General features: G+C 25.6%; 1 protein-coding gene across 1 annotated transcript in view; it reads left to right on the forward strand.

Annotated features, from left to right (window-relative positions):
- LOC107447663 (phosphatidylinositol-binding clathrin assembly protein LAP-like) overlaps nucleotides 1-1,978 on the forward strand; it is a 122,784-nt gene extending 120,806 nt beyond the window's left edge. The window contains exon 13 of the transcript XR_015432411.1: nucleotides 1,844-1,978. The gene's annotated coding sequence lies outside the window, so the exon portion shown is untranslated. The remainder of the gene's footprint in view (nucleotides 1-1,843) is intronic.
- The last annotated feature ends 4,199 nt before the right edge of the window (nucleotides 1,979-6,177 follow it).

Raw genomic sequence — 6,177 nt, forward strand, 5'->3', positions numbered from 1 at the left:
GTAAAATGCTTCAAGTATTTTTCTTAAAGCAAAAATATGCAAATTTTTTTAAAAAAAATATTGCTGACTTATATATTTAACAATCATTCTGATTTTTGAAGCTAATTAAGCCTGTGATAATTTTCAAAGAAAACTTTTTTAAAATTAAATAAACCTTTCTTACTTTAAATGTATTTTTTTATAAATTATATATATAAAAAAAAAACTTTCCCTTGAAATTAATAACTTTTCGCATTTAAAAATAAAGGAATAATACATAAAAATTTTGTCAATCTAATTCATCTATGCTTTATTCATTTTGTTTGCTTTTTTCAAAAATATCCTTTTTTCTTGTTATAGCAAAATTAGGATATAATTGTGAAGAATACAGATGTTTCTATTCTAGTTGGAATAAAATAAAATTTGCAGAATTCAGAGATTTATTTAAACCAAAATGAAAGGAAAGAATAAAGAAGTGTGACAACATGCTTTTAAAACTTGAGAAAGTATTCCTTTCGGCCTATCTCTCTTTCTCAAAATAGAATTGTCATTGCTTGGTGGTTTTTGCATTTGAAACCAAGCAGTTTATGTCACGTCCTACACTATGGGGATTTGAAGATTGCTAATTTGCTAAAAAATTATAAAATAAGAAGTATAATATAAAATGTTTTGAAAAGTATAGGATTCATCCAAAAAATTTAAGATCATCATCACTTAATATAATCTTATAGTGCTTTTTATCTTTCTTTTAAGGGATAATTTTTACTTTAAACAACTTGCTAATTTTTAAACTACGCCCTGAATATAAATTTTCAACCTTCAGTCAATTCTGGTCTACATGTATATTTTCTTTATAATTTGTGTTAGCGCAATTCTTTCTTTCCTCTTTTCTTTTGTTCCTTTACTCTTCGTGCTATATTTGACTTTGTGTAGAAATTAAAGCTGCAAAACAACAGCAGCAACACCTCCTGAAGAACAAGAAACTTTAGAGTTTGCTAATTGAGCTTTAAATTTACATTTTTCCTGTTATTCCTTTTTGTGTTGTGTTTATGTAACTGCATGTAATTTTCATTTAAAATAATGTTCTTTATGTCACAAAAAAGTTCAGTTGTTTTGGAATCAAGGAAAATTTGGGTGCTTTAAAAAAATGAGAGTCAACTATATTCACTAAAAATTTTAAACCGATTTCGTTTTTGAATAGTTGAAAAAGTCGTTTGATTGTTATGTATTGATAAAACTTAATAGTTGAAAAAGTTCGGTGTCTAATATTTCCAACTTACTATCAAATTGATCACAACATAGCAAATTTTAAATATGGATATCCTTCTTGTTCAATTAACTCAACAATTCATTTTAAGCAGTTGGTACCTATAATGTATATAAATTTCTCCTCTACAACGTCATCTATAATGCAAAATAAATAAACCTATAGATAATGGTAAAACAAAAACATAAGAGTAAATTTTTTTGGAGAATCATGAAATAAAGAAAAATGGGAGTTCATAATTATGATTTCAATGTTTACCCTCATCCTGCACTCAGGGGTGGAAGATCAAGTTTGTTATCCTAGACTGCTTATTTAAAATATTGCTTAAATCATGTTGAAATGAATTTTACTTGTGTGATTATTATTTAAAACAATCCCTTTTACAGACAAAACGCATTTACTTTTATATGCTTTATGAAGTTCTTTTGTGTTATTTATAACTATTATTTGCTATCAATTATTTTTATTATTTACTAAAGCATGTGTAGCTACTTGTAATATTAAAAACAATGTAGCTTTGATAATAATATTTTTAATAAATTATTTTAAATGTTTGGTGAATTCTATTGCTAATTCTTAAATATATTTTAATTTCAGCTGTTGTTGATTTCTTTTAAACTGTATTGTCACATTCTCCAAGATATGACTGCAAAACGAGATCCTGGAAGAAAATGATAAGTTTAATTGGAAAGAGTATTATCCCATTTTTGGTTCGACTATGGTCAAAGAAAATTTGAAAATGCTAAAGAAAAATTCTCATGTTTTGCTACTGCAGGATGGGAGGTTGCTGTGACCTTTCATACAGTTTCACTCTTGGCCATTCGTCATATTTATGAAAATTTATTTTCTCATGTTTTATTTAAAGGTGTCTTTGTTTAAATTTAAAATTTTTTGTAGAAATTAAATTGTGAAACTCTAAGGATTGATGAGCAATGAATAGAAGGGGGCATAGCCTTTAATGTAGTTAAAATAAACTAAGAAGAAAAAAAATATATATAGGCATAAAAATTGGAGTGTTAAATAAAACTTAGAGAAAAGAGTGAGAAGATTGCTGGAAAAGAACTGCTTTAGAATTTTCAATGACTGGCGTGCTAGAGTAGAACCCTCTTCTGACTTTTAAGAAAAACATTAAGAACTTAGCAGCGATAGAAATTACTCATCCATTAAATTTGTGGGAGACTCTTACAAAATTCCTTTGCTGCCATGAGGAGAAAAAGGTGGTGACTAATTTATGCTGTGAATTATCATTAATTTTAAACTAATCATTTTTCTACATCTGTTTATATGCTGGTTTTATTTTATTTATTGACTTGGAAAAATTAGGCGTAAAGTCACGTTTACTATATCTGTATTTATTTTATTATTCATCACTTCAATTACTTCATTATTGACCATAACAAGCTTATGAATTGTGAAAATATTAACAACAAAATGTCTTTTTTTCCATGTAAGGTGATAATTTACTTAGTCATTTATAATTCAATCAAATACATTTCATTTTCAATTGCCAATTAGTAGTATAAATTGTCTTACCATATTAAGTAATGCTTTATCATTCTGTATTTATACTCATTTAAATTTTGAAATTGAATAAGAGTATTAGAACAAACAATAAAATTTATATTTAGCTTATTGGTTTTATTTAACTATTTTTTCATTATTTTATTTCAAAAGTATCTTTTTCTTGCCACACAATATATTTAATTTTTTATGTATCTCAATTAATTATTAAATATTTTCTTCAAACTTCAATCTCTGTTTTTTATCCGCGCATTCTGTTAAATTGATTTTAAATAAATCTTAGTTCGGGAACTAGGTTATTATTATTTTACAGATATAAACTTTTATTTTTCTTCAATAATGTATTTTTTCATGGCATGCATATCAGTAACTTAAGTTTACCATTTACTAAATAAGCAAGTAAGGTTTAAGCAATTAAAGTATATCCTGTCCTACGTTTAAGGCTCTTGATTTTAATTTTTTAAAGGAAAATTTTCTCCCCAGAGAATATTGTTTTTATTTATTTATATTTTAAAAAAGCATTTTTTTTTTTTATGTAAGATGCTTGAATCCTTTTTTTCTTAAAAATTTTTTGTAAAATATTCTATAGTGAGAGAATTTGTTATCATGAGTGATATTGAGAAATTTTAATAATTTAGCTTTTTATTTATTTATTTCAGACATTTTTAATAATTTTTTGTGTGGCTTAGTTGTTTTTTTTTAAGAAGATTTTATTAGTAAACTTTAATTCTTCAAGTAAACAAGTTCTCGAATATTTTAATATTTGTTTGATTTTACACCTTTTAATGGAGTGAAAGGTTTTAATTCTAAATTTTTCCTTAAATTGAGTGGTTTCGTTCCTTTTTTTTTTTTTAAGAGATTATGTTTTTTATATAACAAGACTTTATTTATTTTTAGCAAAAATTATATGGAACACAGTGAAAGAGCGTCCGGCAACCTAATTCCATACATTTCCCCATGGAAAGGCACTGCCACGCGTGTTTCGGAAGCAAGGATTGGGACCCTTGGCTAATCTTTCACAATCAAGTTTATTCTAGTTTGATTTTCCATAAAAAAATTAATTCACTTATATGTCAGAGAATGTGAATTATTTATTTTTTGTAAATATTACTTTTATTTTACAAACCTACTTAACTAGCAATAAAATATTTATTTTCTGAGATCATATTTTAAGTTTCATGTATTTTAAATTTGTTTTCTTTGTAACCTATTTATAATTCCTGATTCCTCTTTTTTTATTTTAGCATTTCTTACCTTCAGTCACCATACTTTTACATAAATAAAATTAATTAATAAGGAATTTTGCATACTTTGTCCTATTTTATTTGAGTGATTCTATGTATTCTTTAACCCTGTATTATATGTTTATTGACGAATATAAATTATTCAAAACTTTCACAAGAACCAACTTTCAAAATGTGTAATTCTGCAATATCATGCCATGACATGACATATCATTAAATTTCAACCATTATTCAACTGTATCACAATTTATGTTGGGATTGGCTTTTCACCAGAAAATTAATTCTTGAAAGCATTCATAGCTCAATTAAAGATATAAAAATTAATTTACTTTCATTTTATGCTTTAAAATTTATTGTAAATATATAATGTTAAAAATCATGTTAAAATGAGAAAAACTAAAACAAAACTTGACATGTAATAAATTTTTTTGCACCGTCAGAAATATTCAAGGACAATGATTGACATAACACGAAGTCTAATTGAGAGTATTGACCTGTAGTACACATATAAAAGAAGTATTTAAATAATTTCTGGAATTAAGCTGTGCTCCGTGCTGCACAATTTATTTTCTCATTTTAAAATGAGCTGAAAATTTGTGATTCGTTTATTTTGTTCAGCTTACTTAGTATGTTACCTAATGTATCTCTTATCTTTCATGAAATAAATACTTATAAATAGCAAAACACTATTTGGGCTTTTTTATACTGTGTCTTTAATTTTGTTCAATGCATATTAAGTCTAATGAGTGTTCACATAAATTAGTTTATGTGAAATATTTATTTATACATTTTAAGAAAAATGATGTAGAGAGAATTTCCAAATTTCTGAAAAAATGAATTTATAAATCTTAAAACATTTGCATTACACCTTTTTCTGGAGCCTGTAGTGTGAGGACTAATTAGTATATATTTGTACTGGTTTTCACGATGGAAGCATGTAACAAATTAAATAATTTACTTTTAACAAAACAAGGTCGTTTTTGTTTTTCATAAACCAGGAAATCCCTCATAAGAAAGAGTGTTCATAAATGAGTCAAATTTCAGTTAGTTTTGTAATAATTTCGATTTGATTTCTATAGCTCAAAATTGTATGTTTATTTTATATGTTTGGTTATCTGAAAAATTTATAAAAATTGGATTAGAAACTGCTTACTGTGAATAATAGATAAACAAAAAATAGAAATTTAGCCCATTCAATTCCAACACGTGAGGTTGAATGTGCCATTGATAGTTATGAATGGGCCACATGAAATTCTATTAAGAAGTAAGTATCAACTTCTTTTTTTGACTAAATATAACAGATAATGATTTATCAAAACTAATTTTACATCTGTTAAAATGTATATCCTTGGTCTGTCTTCGACTTGAAAACACTGTCCATCTGAAACAAAAACTTATTTTAATTAAATTTCAAGTAATCAATTTCTAATAAACTAATATTCTGAAGAATTTAACATCAGGCAACATTTTTCTTTAGAAATGAATATAAATTATGCCTTTTGAACTGCCATTTAATCTAAAATCTTTAACAGCCATTTTAATAGTTCCATACATCAAGAAAAAAGAATTCTAAATAGGAAAAAAAAAAGCAAGCAAAAGCAAAATAATCTTCATAATCAGGGCAAAGGAGGTCCATTCAGTCGAACGTATACTTTTTGTACATGTATTCAGAATTCTGAAGATCATTTAAATTCAAGCATTGACACATTTAAAGTTAGTCAACAAAAGGTTTTCTAGTTGTCATTAAATGACAGATATTTTTTAGGTAGTATTTTGTTTGCAGGAAGAAAAAAAAAGAAGTTGCAAATTTTTCACATTTGATGTGTTCGACAGAGCAAGTAATTCCACTTATCGGTAGCATTTAAATTTATTTCATGTAAATAAAAATACTTTTTCATGTATTATTAGTGGCCAATTCATTACCACACTCCCCAATTTTTTATGTATATTAATTGTCACTTCAAAAGTTATATCTTGGCAAAAAAAAAAACAGCAATGCAAAAATATAGATTTTGTTCCATTTATATACCAAGCGTTTTTCATCAAATATTTAAATACTTATGTAAAAAATAATCTTTGTTCTATCAAAACAGATTTAAGAATAACAGGTTTAAATTTAGAAAACTGTATTTTCAATTGAAATCACAAAACAGAAGCAGATTACAT

Source organism: Parasteatoda tepidariorum, chromosome 3 (genome assembly GCF_982258835.1).
Source record: "Parasteatoda tepidariorum strain Cologne lab strain chromosome 3, Ptep-v5.0, whole genome shotgun sequence".
NCBI classification, from domain to species: Eukaryota; Metazoa; Arthropoda; class Arachnida; order Araneae; family Theridiidae; genus Parasteatoda; species Parasteatoda tepidariorum.